We start from the raw sequence: 15,310 nt of genomic DNA, 5'->3' as shown, positions 1-15,310 counted from the left end.
CATTAACCTCATTTAAATTTGGGGTTTGTGATACTGTGCAGCTACAAACTACATTTTTTTAATTTTGCATGAACCTTGCAAAGGGCATCTATTTTTTCTTCTAAAGTTGCAGCCTGCTATATTTTCTGTATTTGTATTTTGTATCTTATTATTTTTTATTGTTAGAACTAATTCTTTTTTCATGAAGGTTTGGCATAGTTGAGTAAGGCACTTTGATCGTGTTCTTATTAAAGATTTTACTGTATCTATGAGGGCTTCAAAGGTTTTTCTAATATTTTAAAGAATTCTTTGGATATGTTTATCTCAAGATTTTTGGAATATGGAGGGTTGAACCATAGGATCTCCCTATGTCTGTTTTTATGTTTACGGACTTTGGTTTGCTGTTTATTTGTGTTAGTATCTAACACTTGCGGTTCCATTTTGCTTTGTCTTGCATTTTGGTAATTTTTTGTCCTTTGTATGTGGGATGACATGGCGATATTAAAGGTTATTATGTTTTTAGTAGGTTTATTTTCAATGCAGTTTTTATTTCTATCATTTTTATTTAGGAATTTGATTTGTGATTTGTATCCTGAGTTCCTAAGGGTTTCATTGTAATATTTTTCATTTTTGTTAAATATAGATTTGTTAGAAGATAGCCTAGAAATTCTTAAAGAGACCTTGGGAACTATTTATTTCAATATTGATTTAAGGTGGTTTGATTCATTATGGACATATAGTACAGATTGGTTAGGTTTATGATAGGGTTCAAAGGTAGAGTTTTCAAGATTTAAGCTTATGTATAAGAAATTAACAATTTTTTTATTAGGGTCGATTTTTATAGTAAGTCCATAATTTTTAAATAATTTATGTAGGGATTTAATTGCTTTTTCGTAATTTTTATTAGTGGAATTTGTTACGAAAAGTGCATCATCTCTGTATAGGCCTCTTTCAAGTTTGAATTGTTCATGGAGTATAGAATAAAGTGAAATGAAAGTAAAAATAAAATAGATAAACCCCATAATTTATTATACCATACCTGTTCACACTAAAACACTATTCTGTGGATCTATATAAAAAACCTTGTTAAACTTTCTGACATATTTCCATTCTATGGAGGTCAGGTGCGAACGAACACTCCATAATTTTATTATACCATATTTCTTCAAACTGAAACATAATTATCCTAGTATACTTACGCAGATAGATATGAAAAATCTTTATTAAAGTCTGTGCCTATTTCCATTCTATGGAGGCCAGGGGTGAACGCAGACCCCACAATTTTATCATACCATCCCTATTTAAGTTAAAACATATTTATCAAAGTATTATTATGTACATCTATATCAAAAACACTTGTAAACGTTTTTTTTTTAATTTTTAAATTTTTTATTTCTATACTTTATGGACCAGGCGCGAACGCAGACCCCACAATTTTAATGAACCACTGTTCTGCTAGATCAAACATACCCATTCCTGTGTCTCGATACATCTTCTCTGTTTATATGAAATCAGTGTTTTTAAATAGTCAACCATATAGGAGCCTATTCGTGACCAGACACACACACACACACACACACACACACACACACACACACAGCTTTATATATATATATATATATATATATATATATATATATATATATATATATACTAGCATGGGTGCCCGGCGTTGCCCCGGTGTTTGGAGGTGTGTGTTGAGCAAAAAAAAAGTGGTAGTAGGAAGGCAGGATCGAACCCGTACCACAAAGCAGGAAAAGAACGGAGGAAAAACGTGACGTCTTTGCTGTTACAACCACCCCCAAACCGGAAGTGACGTAGGTTTACATTAAGGCTAAACAATCGAAAAGAGGGGATGTCTTTCGAAAATATCGGCGAAAAAAGCGACCCCTCCCTGTAGAAAAGTGTCCAGTTGAGGGTAACAAATTAATGTTTTTAGCCAATTTTTCGGTATTTGTCGTCTAAAGGGGTGAACTTCAAAACGATACTTATCTTGTGAAAATCCGTCACCTCTGTCAAAAGTATTAGGCAGACATGCAAGCATACATACATTTATATATTGGTAGCTCAAATTTTCGACCTTAAGCGATTAAAAAGCTTGCCTTATCTCTGTAAAATTAAAATATTTAGACCAGAAATTGTCTGAGTAATTTGGTAGAGACTGCAGAAGTCAATTTTTTTAAACTTTGATCCCTATTATGACCCCGTAACATTTATTGTTTTGGGCTCAAATCAAGTTATTAAGTTAGATCCATGTCGAAGGAACCTATATCTAAAATTTCAATTATTTATACCCCAAATTGGCGGAGGAGTTTGGTAGAGTTCTCAAGGGCCAAATCGTTGAACTTTGACCTTTTAACAGCCAAATTTCTGTCTGAAAACAGATTACAAAGATTTTCCCAGTCTGTAGACTAAAAATTGACAGAGTTATTCTGTAGTAAATGTACACAGACAGACAGACAGACAGACACTTTCACTCATTCATATATATATACTTATATATATATATGTGTGTGTGTGTGTGTGTGTGTGTGTATGTGTGTGTGAGTGTGTGTGCGTGTAAATAATATTCTAGTGGATTAAAATGTGTTTTAATGAAATAGATAAACACAGTTCTACAAATAATTATAAACTTTGTTTACTTAAGGAAAAACTTCTTGGCCGCTGGTTATTTGCTGGAAAAGAAATTAACGACTATATAGCGCCGTTAAATGGATTGATTGCATTTCGCTTGTATGTGCTCTTTATGACATGTTGACGAAATTTTGTGGCTGACGCAGTGACTTGTCTGGTTACTGTTTGTGTATTAATGCATGTGTTATCTATGTATGTTTGAATTGTGATGTACAAATTAAAAGATTAAAAGATATGTGGATGAGTCAGTGGCTTTTCGACAATATATATATATATATATACATATATATATATATATATATATATATATATATATATGTATATATATATATATATATATATATGTATATATATGTATGTATGCATGTATTTTTTTCCAGTCGACTCCTCTAGAATACACGTCCTTTCTTTAACGTTTATTTTCTTTTTTGTTTTAGAAAAATTGATTAGATGAAAAGCATTTGCATTAAACATTTGAATTCTTAATTCTTCACGGAAACCTTTCACTTCACTTACCCTTTTCACTATATTACTTACTCAATCATGAGTTTTCGAAAACAGTTGCTAGGTGTACGAGTTTCTTGAGTGGGCCATGTTTAGATTCATTTAGTTTTATAAATAAACCCCCCCTCCTCAAAGGTGATACTCATTTCTGAAAATTCAGATATCTCTCATATTCTTAAAATTTGAAGTATATGTAGTAGATATCAATAAACAAATATTTCACAGATTAAGGTTTCTAGAGATCTAAAGAGCGCAACTTCCTTTTCGGATATTTAAGATTTGCATTAAATTTGATCCATAATGATTAGGAGACAAGTATATTTCCCTAAATTTCAATTTATTCTTAAGACCCCTTAAACTTAGCATTAAATTTGAGATATTCTTTTAGAATCAAATCATGTAATGAGATTTCATCATAAATCAAATAATAATTCTAGACATAAGGTTTATTACATCCTTATTTGAATCTTACGAAAAGTAAATAAAAGTGGTGCGAATATGTTTTGTTTGGGTAATTAATTTTCCTTTTACTAGTATAATTATTCTTCTAGTATAAATATATATATATATATATATATATATATATATATATATATATATATATATAGCGAGAGAGATAGCATGTATAAGCTACAGACAACATCTAAATGAATTGCTCTGAGGATTATTACGGTTTTCAAAGGATGAACCATTTTAAGATTCATCTGCACTACTTAAATGCTAGGTTTATTTATGGTGTCTTTTATTTAAAAAAAACAAACAATATTTTGCTGATGAGGAGACTTTGTTTTCATAAAAACTATATGCTAAAATTATTGTCCTTGACTCAATTTCTGTCCAAATAAAAAAAACATCGTTTCCGGAACGATCGTACAATTTATTGGCTTTGTTGTGCTCCTTCTTATGAAACGGATTTTTAATTTTTAATTTTTAATTTTGAATTATAAATTATCAATCACCTTACCAAATAAATAAATAAATAAATAAATATATATATATATAATTATATATATATATATATATATATATATATATATATATATATATATATATATATATATATATATATATATATATATATACTAGCAATGCCACCGGGCGTTGGTCTTGGATATGACCTTAAACTATATCCAGTGGTGATGCCCCAGTTTGCGGGCTTTGGGGAGTGTGGAGCCAACCTTTAATTGCCATTGCTCCCAGGTCCACTCTGACCCGGAGTGGTAGTACCAGTTAGGGTCCCAACTATGGGTTAAATAGAAACCGACCTTAAAACAACAAATATATTCTATTAAAAAATTTTTCTTCAAAATCTTTGGATTCCTCATTAAATAACCTGAAAAGGGTTGATATGCCGTAAAGCAAAAAACAACCAACCAACCACCCGGCGTTGCTCGGGACTGTATAAGACAATGAGAAAATTTTTGAACATGCCTGCTATTCTTAGGATAGAGGACTTTTTGATGTCTATGAGCAAAGGAATATTTTACCTATCCTAGGACGTGTATTATTTGTATGAAATAATTGTACCTTCCCTAGAACAGGAAATTTACAGTACGTATATGGAAAAAAAAATTCCTTGCCTAGGGCGGGTAATGTACAAAACATATTTAAAATAATTTACATAATTTTCTGTTGTGCAAACTTTTCTGTATGTCACAGGTAAGAGTTTTTGTTTTTACATCAGAGTGTTATAATGAAGAAGAACCTTATTTCTCATTTAAAAGTCATTCTACCTGAATATATTACATGATTTTCGGTTTTAGTAACTTTTATGCACGTCACAGGTAGGATTTTCTTTGTTTTTTCATATGAGTACTACACTGCACAAGTACTTTATATCTTGGGCAGGATAATGTACAAATACGTCATTTCTAAGATATAGATGAAACTACTCAATAATTTTGCATAATTTTCTGTTGTGCTAACTTTTCCATGTGTCACAAATGAAAGTTTATTTTTACATCAGAGTGCTATTGCAAAGAAGCACCTTATTTCTTATATAAATGGCATACAACTCGAATATATTACATGATTTTCGATTTTGATTACTTTTATGTATGTCGCAAGTAAGATTTCCTTTGTTTTTCATATGGGTACTATACTATAGAAGTACCTTATTTCTTGTGTAAGATACTGCACAAGTACTTTTTTCTAATTTAAAAACGAACGAACTCAATATATTTATGAACTTTTCTGTTGTGCAAACTTTTCTGTACGTCAGGGGATAACAATTTGTTTTTTAATCTGGGTGCTATAGGGGAGAAACACATTATTTTTCATATGTAAGTCATACTACTCGAATATTTAACGGGATTTACGGTTTTAATAATGTGCGTCACATATAAGATATTCTTCGTTTTTTCCTATGAGTACTATACTGCATAAGTACATTATTTCTGGAGTAGGATACTGTGAAAGTACCTTAATTCTAATATAAAAGATAAAACTACTCGATGATTTTACATAAGTTTTTCATATGAGTACTATACTGTACAAATGTCTTATTACTTGGATAGAATTGCTTGTATACATAAATGCATTAACAAAGTAAGTGACCATTATATGTGATTTTTGGAATATGACATCTATAGACATATACAAACATATACATTGCATATAATTCATAATGATCAGTTAATTAGTTTTGGAATGGTTCCAAGACACAATAATATATAATTATATGCACATAATTAATATTCATAATGACCGGCTAATTAGTTTAGGATTGAATCCAATACGTAGAAATATATAAGCATATACACATAATTAAAATTCATAATGATCGGCTAATTAGTTTAGGAGTGAATCCAATAATAGAAATATATAATCATATACACATAATTAAAATTCATAATGATCGGTTCATTAGTTTAGGAGTGAATTCAATACATAGAAATATATACTGATACACGTATAATTAGAATTAATAATGATCGGTCCATTAGTTTAGGAGTTTATATATATAGTCTTTGAAGTTTTTTAACATTTGAAACTACACAAAAAATTACTTTTTATCATTCGTTAAAAAAAACACTTAGTCAGTAAGTCATTTAATCACCTGCAATCACTGCATCAACTCTCTCGAATTTACTATAATACCAATTTTTTTATTTTTCAAGGGATCATCAGTTGTTTACCATGAAACACTGTTTCGGGGATTTAAAAACAAAACAGTATATTACTTCATGGCTCCCCAGCAGTGTTGATCAAACACCACCACCCTTAATCTTAGGAAGAAGACATGTTACAAAATTTTTTTTATCCAATTTCCTATTCTTAATTGAAATTACTAACCTTTTCATAGTATAAAAATGAATTTCTTACCTGTGCGATTCATCAATTTCCACATTTAAAATGGATACATTTTTTAATTTATCAGTCTTGTATTTATAAGCTTTGGATTAAACCATTTAACTACTTATCACCCCCACTATAATTAGTTGTTTGTATATTTACATTCTTATTTATTTAAAATTGGATATATAAAGGTTAAAAATATTTTATTTATTATTATTATATATATAAACATATACACATCCTTAAAATTAATAATGATCGGTTAATTAGTTTAGGAGTGAATCCAATAATAGAAATATGTAACCATACACACATAATTAAAATTAATAATGATCGCTTAATTAGTTTAGGAGTGTAATCCAATAATAGAAACATATAACCATACACACATAATTAAAATTAATAATGATCGGTTAATTAGTTTAGGAGTGAATCCAATAATAGAAATATGTAACCGTACACACATAATTAAAATTAATAATGATCGCTTAATTAGTTTAGGAGTGTAATCCAATAATAGAAACATATAACCATACACACATAATTAAAATTAATAATGATCGGTTAATTAGTTTAGGAGTGAATCCAATAATAGAAATATATAATAATATACACATAAATAAAATTAATGATAATCGGTTAATTAGTTTAGGAGTGAATTCAATACAAAATTCCATTACTGAATCTATTTACGTGATTATTGGAATGTAACAAATGAGCCGATATATAATGAAATCCTTACTCTGGCATTATTTCTAATGCCAGTCCCGTTTAGGAAGAAAGGGCATTTTTAAGTGATTGTAGTTAAACGAGATATTATTGTGAATGTTGTACAGGGGGAAAAGATTTGCGCTCTGTCGAACACATACTATGAAAATAATGATCGATGAAAGATAAAACTAATAACCTCTCTCCCGTAACAAAGAGGCCGTAGGAAAAAGAAGAAAGCCACCCTCACTAGATTTCGAAATCGGTTTTGTTCTTTCTCAAGGTAGGTAATGGTACTATTGGCGGCATCTCCCAAAATGTAGCAACAGTGCTCATCTATGGAATACATATAGATAGAGAATTGCGTTAAGAAAGGGATACTTTCTTGAGCGATAGAATGATCCAATCATTTTTCTGGCGACATTAGCAACTGATTTTATGTAAGGACTGAAGGATCAGTTCTAAAAGCTTATCAAGGTTGGAAGTTTCCTGAAGGAATGTTCCATTCATTTCAATTTAAGCAAAGTGATAAGCCGAGAGTTGTTAGTGAAAGGACAGAAGCTTGGTTTGAAATATATTCAAAGTTAGCAGCCACCCTTTTCTCCATTGCACTACGTGCCCCAGATCAGAAGAGAAAGAAACGGATGTATCGATAATTAATGCTCTTCGAAGTGTTGTCATAGATAGTTATGCCATCTGTATAAGTGTTAAAGAATGCTATTAAAATGCGATTTGGAAGATCATTAATAAAGATCAGAAAGATGTCTGGGATCTTTGAGGTACGTTGGCATTGAGACTATGTACTTCATACTTCTGCTCATCAACGACTACTTTTACAAACTGATCACAGAAAAGGGATTTGGTGGTTGAGTGGACATTTCGAGGTATTTAGCTAGAAAGCTTGTGAAGTAGACCTCTATTCCAAATTTTATCGCAGGTCTTTGATAAATCACGAGCTATCGTTCTAGAAATGATAGGTTCATAAATCCATTCACCGATCCTGTCTGATATTACCGTCATCACATCAACTGTTCATCTTTCAAGGCAAACTCCATATTACTTGTCACTTAGTAGTCTTTTTGATAGGTTGGTTATATTTGGTTATATAATTATACCAGGGAGAAAGGATTTTATAATTATATTAGAGAGAAAGGATTTGATGGTTGAGAAGACATTTCCAGATATTCCATAAGTAGCAAGACTGCCAAACCCTATCAAAAGTTATAAAACTTTCATCTTAGAGGCTATACGAGGTATCCATTGTCTATTGAAACAGAAAGATATTTCATATATGCTAGTGAATAACCTACACCCGATATTTTATGCTTACATTATAACTGCTTTTTAGTATTATTAAACTAAACTAGTGTTTACGAGAGGGAGAAATACTTTAGGTTCTTTCAGCCACTCGTAACAATAAGTCTAATTCCCATGAACAGATGCTTGCTAAACTCGGTCATCTATTTCTAAAATTGATACAATTAAAAGTTTCTAGTATCTTACAGTACCAAACGGTTCCTAACGATATGAGCTCAATTCTCTTGCCATAACGATCGCTCAAATATCAAACGGCATTCGAACCAATCTAGTTTGATACAAAGCCATTCGAAATCTTACCTAATACAAAACAATGATCGCCTCATATTAATCGATAGTAATACGAAGCAGTCGGTGTATCATAATTTTGGGGGAAATTTTGACACCCCGAACACAAACCTGCGAATAAAATATAAAAAACTCGTAATTTCTCTTTTAAAAATGGGTTGTATATTTTCTTTATGGAATATGTTTCCAAAATAAACTATTAAAGTTGTTTAAAAAATAATAGAAATATTTTTTTTATTAAAAAAAAACAAACAGTGTTTACAAAGTACCGGCGCGCCTTCATGCAACCATTTATTTTACGTAATGAAATTAATTGAATTTTACGAGTTAATTTTTTTTCAATTTTTAAACTTTCAAAATCTATCAAAATTTTTATATTGGTTAAATTTTTTTACGATATTTTCAGGGTCAGTGTGAAATTTTATACTCTTTCCAATAAACCGAATATAATATTTTAAACAAACGTTTTTTTTAATTCACCCCCCCATTTTTAATAATTAATTTACGTACCAAAGTTTTATATATCACAAATTGAAGATAAAAGATCAATAAATAATATATTGTAAATTAAACCAAAAAAAGGAGTGTTTTTTGGAAATTTGCCTGTAAAGTCCAAAGTGTAAAACCTTTTTTTTAAACCCACGTTGATTTTTTATTTTTAATTGGAAGCCTATGTTTGCTTATATTGTCCAGTAAGTAATGGGCGATGACGACAATTTTTTCTATTTCATTCAATGTTTTCTTTTTTTAGATATAAAAAAATTCACTCGATAAAGAAGAATGAAAATATAATAAATCAAAAATTTATGTATTTCTTTGAGAAAAGAAAAAAAATTCGTCGAGTGTTTTTTTTAAAGGCAAAATCTTATAAGTAAAATTTGACTATTTTTAACTATGGGAGCACATATTTCTTCAGGCACAAGGCTAGACGGCTAACGCAAACGTGTGGTTTTTACTGCCTGCTGTCAATCCGTAGTTCTAAACAAGGATAAATGGCGACTTCTGGTTTTTCGATAAAGACGTAAAAATTCTTGCGTAATCGCGCTTTTTTCAAACAGTCGTTTAAAAAATTCTTTTATTTAAAAAATAAATGGATTTTAAAATATAAATATGGATAAATTCTGAACAATGAAGAATGGAACTAAACTGTCAATAGTATTTTTATAGATAAGTGATTTTTTCGAATTTATATCGATTTTTTATAACCGAAGTAAATAAAATTTCGTTGATTTTCTTCAAATCGTTTTTAAAGAAACCCGATTTAAAAAAAACAAATATTGCATAATTTGCTATTAAACCTGTTATTTTTTAAAATTTGGTCTTTGCTCCCTTAATTGAAAAAAAATTAGGGCTTGGATTACAATTTTCAAGTAGTTATAAGCTTGTAAAAATAGGAGGTCGAATTACTCAATTTTTTTTCACGCATTCTTAAGTTCTGACACTGCTAACGAAGCAGTGACTAACTGGCGTTGTGAAATTGGAAATCAAAGATAATTTAAATCAACAATAAATTGTTTAATTATCGCGACTGCCGTCAGAGATAATCGTCAAATTTGCCGAAAGCGAAATAACAAATAGATTGATTAATCGAAATTGAGTCAAAGAAGCCAAGAAACGGAAATACTAAATTCGAATAATCGCCAAGCAACACGTGACATTTCTTTTATAAAAATATGATTTATGTTAGAACTAGTGTGATCGCACCGTAATTAACGACGACAGATATTCACGTTTTATTGAAGCTAATTAAAATCATTTGAAAAAAAGGAAAAAATCTTCTTACAAACAAGGCTTCTACTGCATGTAAGTTGCTGCCGATGCTTGGTATGATGTTACATGGCCAACAGATAGACATAGAAACAAAAACAAGCATAATTATCCAGTACGCATACATATTGGAATAGAGAATTTACTCTACTAACACAAAAGCATGTCTTTTGTAAACATCCTGACAAAAAAGCAGCAAAAAATCATGTTTCTTTTACAAATGAGACTTAGATGTAAACCTTGTCGTTTTACATGCGTACGAGCTTTTTTATTGCGCCTTTAGTACAGGCGAGGAAGTGAAATCTTACAGTTTAAGTAAACAATGCCAGTTGTAGAAGAATGTTGTATTCGTTTATATGAAGAGATTTGCATTATCACTAATAACAACTGAATATTTCACTTATCACAGTGCGGTGGATGGCATATGTCTCTACTTTGTGTGTGTGTGTGTGTGTGTGTGTGTGTGTGTGTGTGTGTATTTGTGTGCGTGTGTGTGTGTGCGTGTGTGCGCGTGCGTGTGTGTGCGTGTGTGTGTGTGTGTGTGTGTGAGAGAGAGAGAGAGAGAGAGAGAGAGAGAGAGAGAGAGAGAGAGTTCCCCATGGACTCCTAAACGGCAGGACGGATTTTTATGAAATTTTACACGACCGTCCTTAGATAGATTTTGTACCAGAATGTCTTCCATAAGTATCGATAATTGATAATCTGACGAAAGGTGGAACAAGCGATTTTGACCCAAATTAACATTTTACAGTATAACATCACAAGTGCATTTAAGAAGTTTTATTACCACATAAGCTGAAAGGCCCAACATATAAAATCAACTGTAAGTTCTTTGATATGACATGGACGCATTCGAAATTATTTTTCTGTTTAAAGCACAATTGCACCATGATACTTGACTTTGTAATGACATTACATTGAAATTCAAACCCTTATCACCGCACATTAAGGCCAGACATATAAAATCAATAGTAGGTTCTTTGATATGAGAGAGGCGCGTTCGAAAAAAATGTTTCTGTTTAGAGCATAATTGAAGCATTCTACTTGACTTTAGCATTTTAAAGTCAAGTGATTATTTTTAAAACTAATTTTGTAAAATCAATAGTAGATAATGTAGACTACAGTGCAATGTAGACTACAATTTATCATGGATTAAGTCACTGCGAGAGGCATGTGAAGATTCTTCCTGGTACATAAGCGATGGGTCCTCAACACTAGAGCAGGCAATAAATCGATTTGATTGAAAAATGGATGATTTCACCGATTTTTCAATGATAATAAAAATATTGGAGTGTGAAACATTTGTTGATCATCATTTAATCCTGGGCAACATCGAGTCTCCCTGTAAGTATATATATATATATATATATATATATATATATATATAACTACTTCATTTACTCACATAAAATTAATATACAAAAGTATAAATTTATGTGTAAACTTTAAGTATTTACTTCAAAAGTGCTCAATACGTAGGTAGAGCTAGTTAGTAAGTTATAAAATATATATGGCGATTAAGCTACACTGAATATTCCGCATTTCATCCACTCTAGGACTCTAGGCGCATTAGCTTGAAGAGTCCTAGAGTGGATGAAACGCGGAATATTCAGTGTAGCTTAATCGCCATATGTATTTTATAACTTTCTCTCTCTCTCTCTCTCTCTCTCTCTCTCTCTCTATATATATATATATATATATATATATATATATATATATATATATATGTGTGTGTGTGTGTGTGTGTGCGTGCGCGCGCGTGTGTATTAGACTGGAGGCAAAATTTCGAAATTTCGGTAGGTAGTACGGAATGTTAGGTGTGGGCATCCATGTCAGATGATTAACATGACATCTACTAAACATATTACAGGTGGAAAAATGATTTTTGTTAAAATCTTTTACTTTATTCACTTGTACTTAATCTATGTATCAGAAATTCACTTATGTAATGAATGTCATGTCAAATAAATAGTAAATAAATAAAATGTCTGAGAAATATCATGTCAAATGTAGGAATACCACGACAGACGCTACATGCAGCATGAACACATCTGATTAGTTAAGCTACTGCTCTTTAGGTTAGTGTAATGTACTAATTTTTACAATTTCTAATTGCTCTTTTTCTCCGACAGTATGTGCTGAGCTGAGCTTCAATATGGAGTCGAGCGTGACAGCCAAAGCTCTAAGAGGTCTTCTGATACAAGTACTGATTTGGACCCTTGCCTCTTCTGTCAGAAGAAAGATCCAAGAAAACTTAGAGAGGTTGGAATTCAAAAGGCCTGAAAAGCAGAACGCAAGAAATACAATGATGCTGAAATCTGTTACACCATTGAAAGAAGTGAAGCCATTGATTTTGAGGAAATCACCAAAGAGACTGAAGTCATCAATCACAAAGACTGTTATTCTACCTTCACAAGTTCCTTAAAACTAACACGGCTCAGAACAAAGTATGAACGCACTCTTGCCTCAAGCTGTGCACCCGAGAATCCACCACTGAGGCCATCATTACGTAGTAAATCTTCCACTATGAAAACTGAATTGTGCATCGTATGCCAAAAGAAAAGCAACAAAGAATCATATTTAGCAGTCATTTTTGAGATTTCTAACAAAATTCTTGAAGGAGCTCAAATAGACCATCTTGTGCAGTGTCGGTTAGCAGGAGTTAGTGATCTCGTGATGGCAGATGTCAGGTATCATCTTCAGTGTTACGTCCAGTTCAATAGAAAAGCATCCAAGTCCTGTACAAGTACAGCTCAAACACCCAGAGATATCTGCTTTGACAAAGTCGCGTCTGAAGTGTCTACTGGACTGACTCGAGGTTACATCTATATACTGCTTGATGTTTTTTTACATAGGCATCACCACTTATCAAGACCCAGAGGCCACTCGAGGATAATGGTTAAAGTGTGTACTGTAGTTAATTGGGCAATATAGTAATCGACAATAATGGAAATTCGGTAAATTTGTTAAGTGGAACGGCTCATCAAAAACTTGTTTACGTTGGACTTGAAGACAACCATATTGTAGTCAGATGGAAAGCAGGAAAACTGAAGAGAGTTCCACAGGCGTGCAGTCCTAAGAAAACATCTTTGTTCATAGAATCTAAGTTTAGGTTTAGCCACAGATAAAGAGTGGGGGAATTATTGATAGTGTTTTCAGCTAGACGAGTGTTTCTTGTGAAAATTTAGCGAGGAGGAAACATAGACTGAAGCTCAGTCGAGCACTTGCCATGAAAATAACGATAAAGCAAAGACAGGCTCGCAGCGTCTCTTCTGTGAGAAAGGGGTTGCAGGGAAGAGAAAAGGACATCTCCTACGAGGCTACGAAGTGTATGTTGAATTCTATCAATGCAGCATAAGTCCTTTCTAGCAGCTCCTGCCCAGATGTGGCAACAGTACTCCATCCTTGGACGTACCTGGCTCTTATATAGATGGAGAAATGCATCAGCAGTGAGATATCTACTGGATTGATAGAAAGATCCCACCGTTTTTCCAGCGGCCTTGGCAACAGATTTAATGTATGTGTTCCATTTCAGATCAGAAGTAAAGGTCAAGCTCAAAAGCTTGTCAAAAAACGAGAGCCATTCATTTCTATTAATGCCAGATGGGGATCAGAACGTTGATGATGTAAAGATAAAAGTTTGGTTTTAGATGCATTAAAAGTAACAAGCCACTTCTTTCCCCATTGTACCACATGCTCAAGATCAGAGGAGAGAGAATCGGAGAGAACTTGGTCGTTTACGGTCTTAGATGTGCTACCATAGATGGTAGTGTCATCAGTATAAATGCCTACGAATGACGTAAGGATGTAATTTGGAAGATCATTAATGTAGATCAGGAAGTGAGTTGGGCCTAGGATGGACTACTGTGAGCTTCTGATTTCTGCCCATCAACCACTACTCTTATGAACCTATCAGAGAGAAATGATTTAATAATTGAGAAAACATTTCTAGCTATACCATAGCTGGAAATCTTGTGAAGTAAACCTTTATGCCATACCCTATCAAAGGCCTGTTTTGAAACTGTAACCTCCTTGCTCACGAATCTGGCATTGAAGTCGAACCATACCGGTGCAATAAATTCCGCCCGAGAGAGAAACTGCACCGAATTTTTCCCGGCCAGATCGACTTTGTATCACAACTCAAACCACATCAACCACAGCCGTGGTTTTCTACACAATCATCCAAGACGTTGAAAAAGAAATCTGACGAAATGGAAACCAACACATGTGAAAATGATCTCTGGCCAACACAGTTCTCACATTCAGAGACAGATGCGATGCTGACTTTGCACCACTGTGCGTTATGCATTAAAAGCGACATCAAATCACATCCTGGCCTAGACAACTGCACATCAGTCAGCATAGAAAATGCCGAAAAACTTGTCCCAGACAGCTTGTTTCTTTTTCTAAGTAGGTTTCTGTCAGGGGAAGTGGACGGAGAGGAAGATGACGACTTTATTAAACGGACGGCACTGAGCATCATTCGAGACCTTGTCTATGCCGTTTCGAAACGTAAAAATCTTACATCAAAACATGTAGGACTTGGTCTGGCAATTCATTAAGCAACCCGGTCAAATTCGCTGATTGAACTTGCCCATCACGCTGTGAACTCTGCCAGCTATAACCAGGTTCATAGCCTGAAGACAACTCTTGCACTTCACAATCTGTAAAAGTTTGCAGATAGCAACAACACATCTATTCATTCCAATGTGTCACTGAACAAGTTCTGTCAGTATGCTGCTGACAATATCGACATTATTGAAGAAACGTTGGCTGGCTTGGGGGGGCAACCAGAGTTATCCTTGAAAATTTCTTC

The sequence above is a fragment of the Euprymna scolopes genome, chromosome 12 (genome assembly GCF_053919585.1).
Source record: "Euprymna scolopes isolate OS-2025 chromosome 12, ASM5391958v1, whole genome shotgun sequence".
Taxonomy (NCBI): Eukaryota; Metazoa; Mollusca; class Cephalopoda; order Sepiida; family Sepiolidae; genus Euprymna; species Euprymna scolopes.
The sequence above is the reverse complement of the archived record's forward strand: the minus strand, read 5'-3'. Positions refer to the sequence as shown.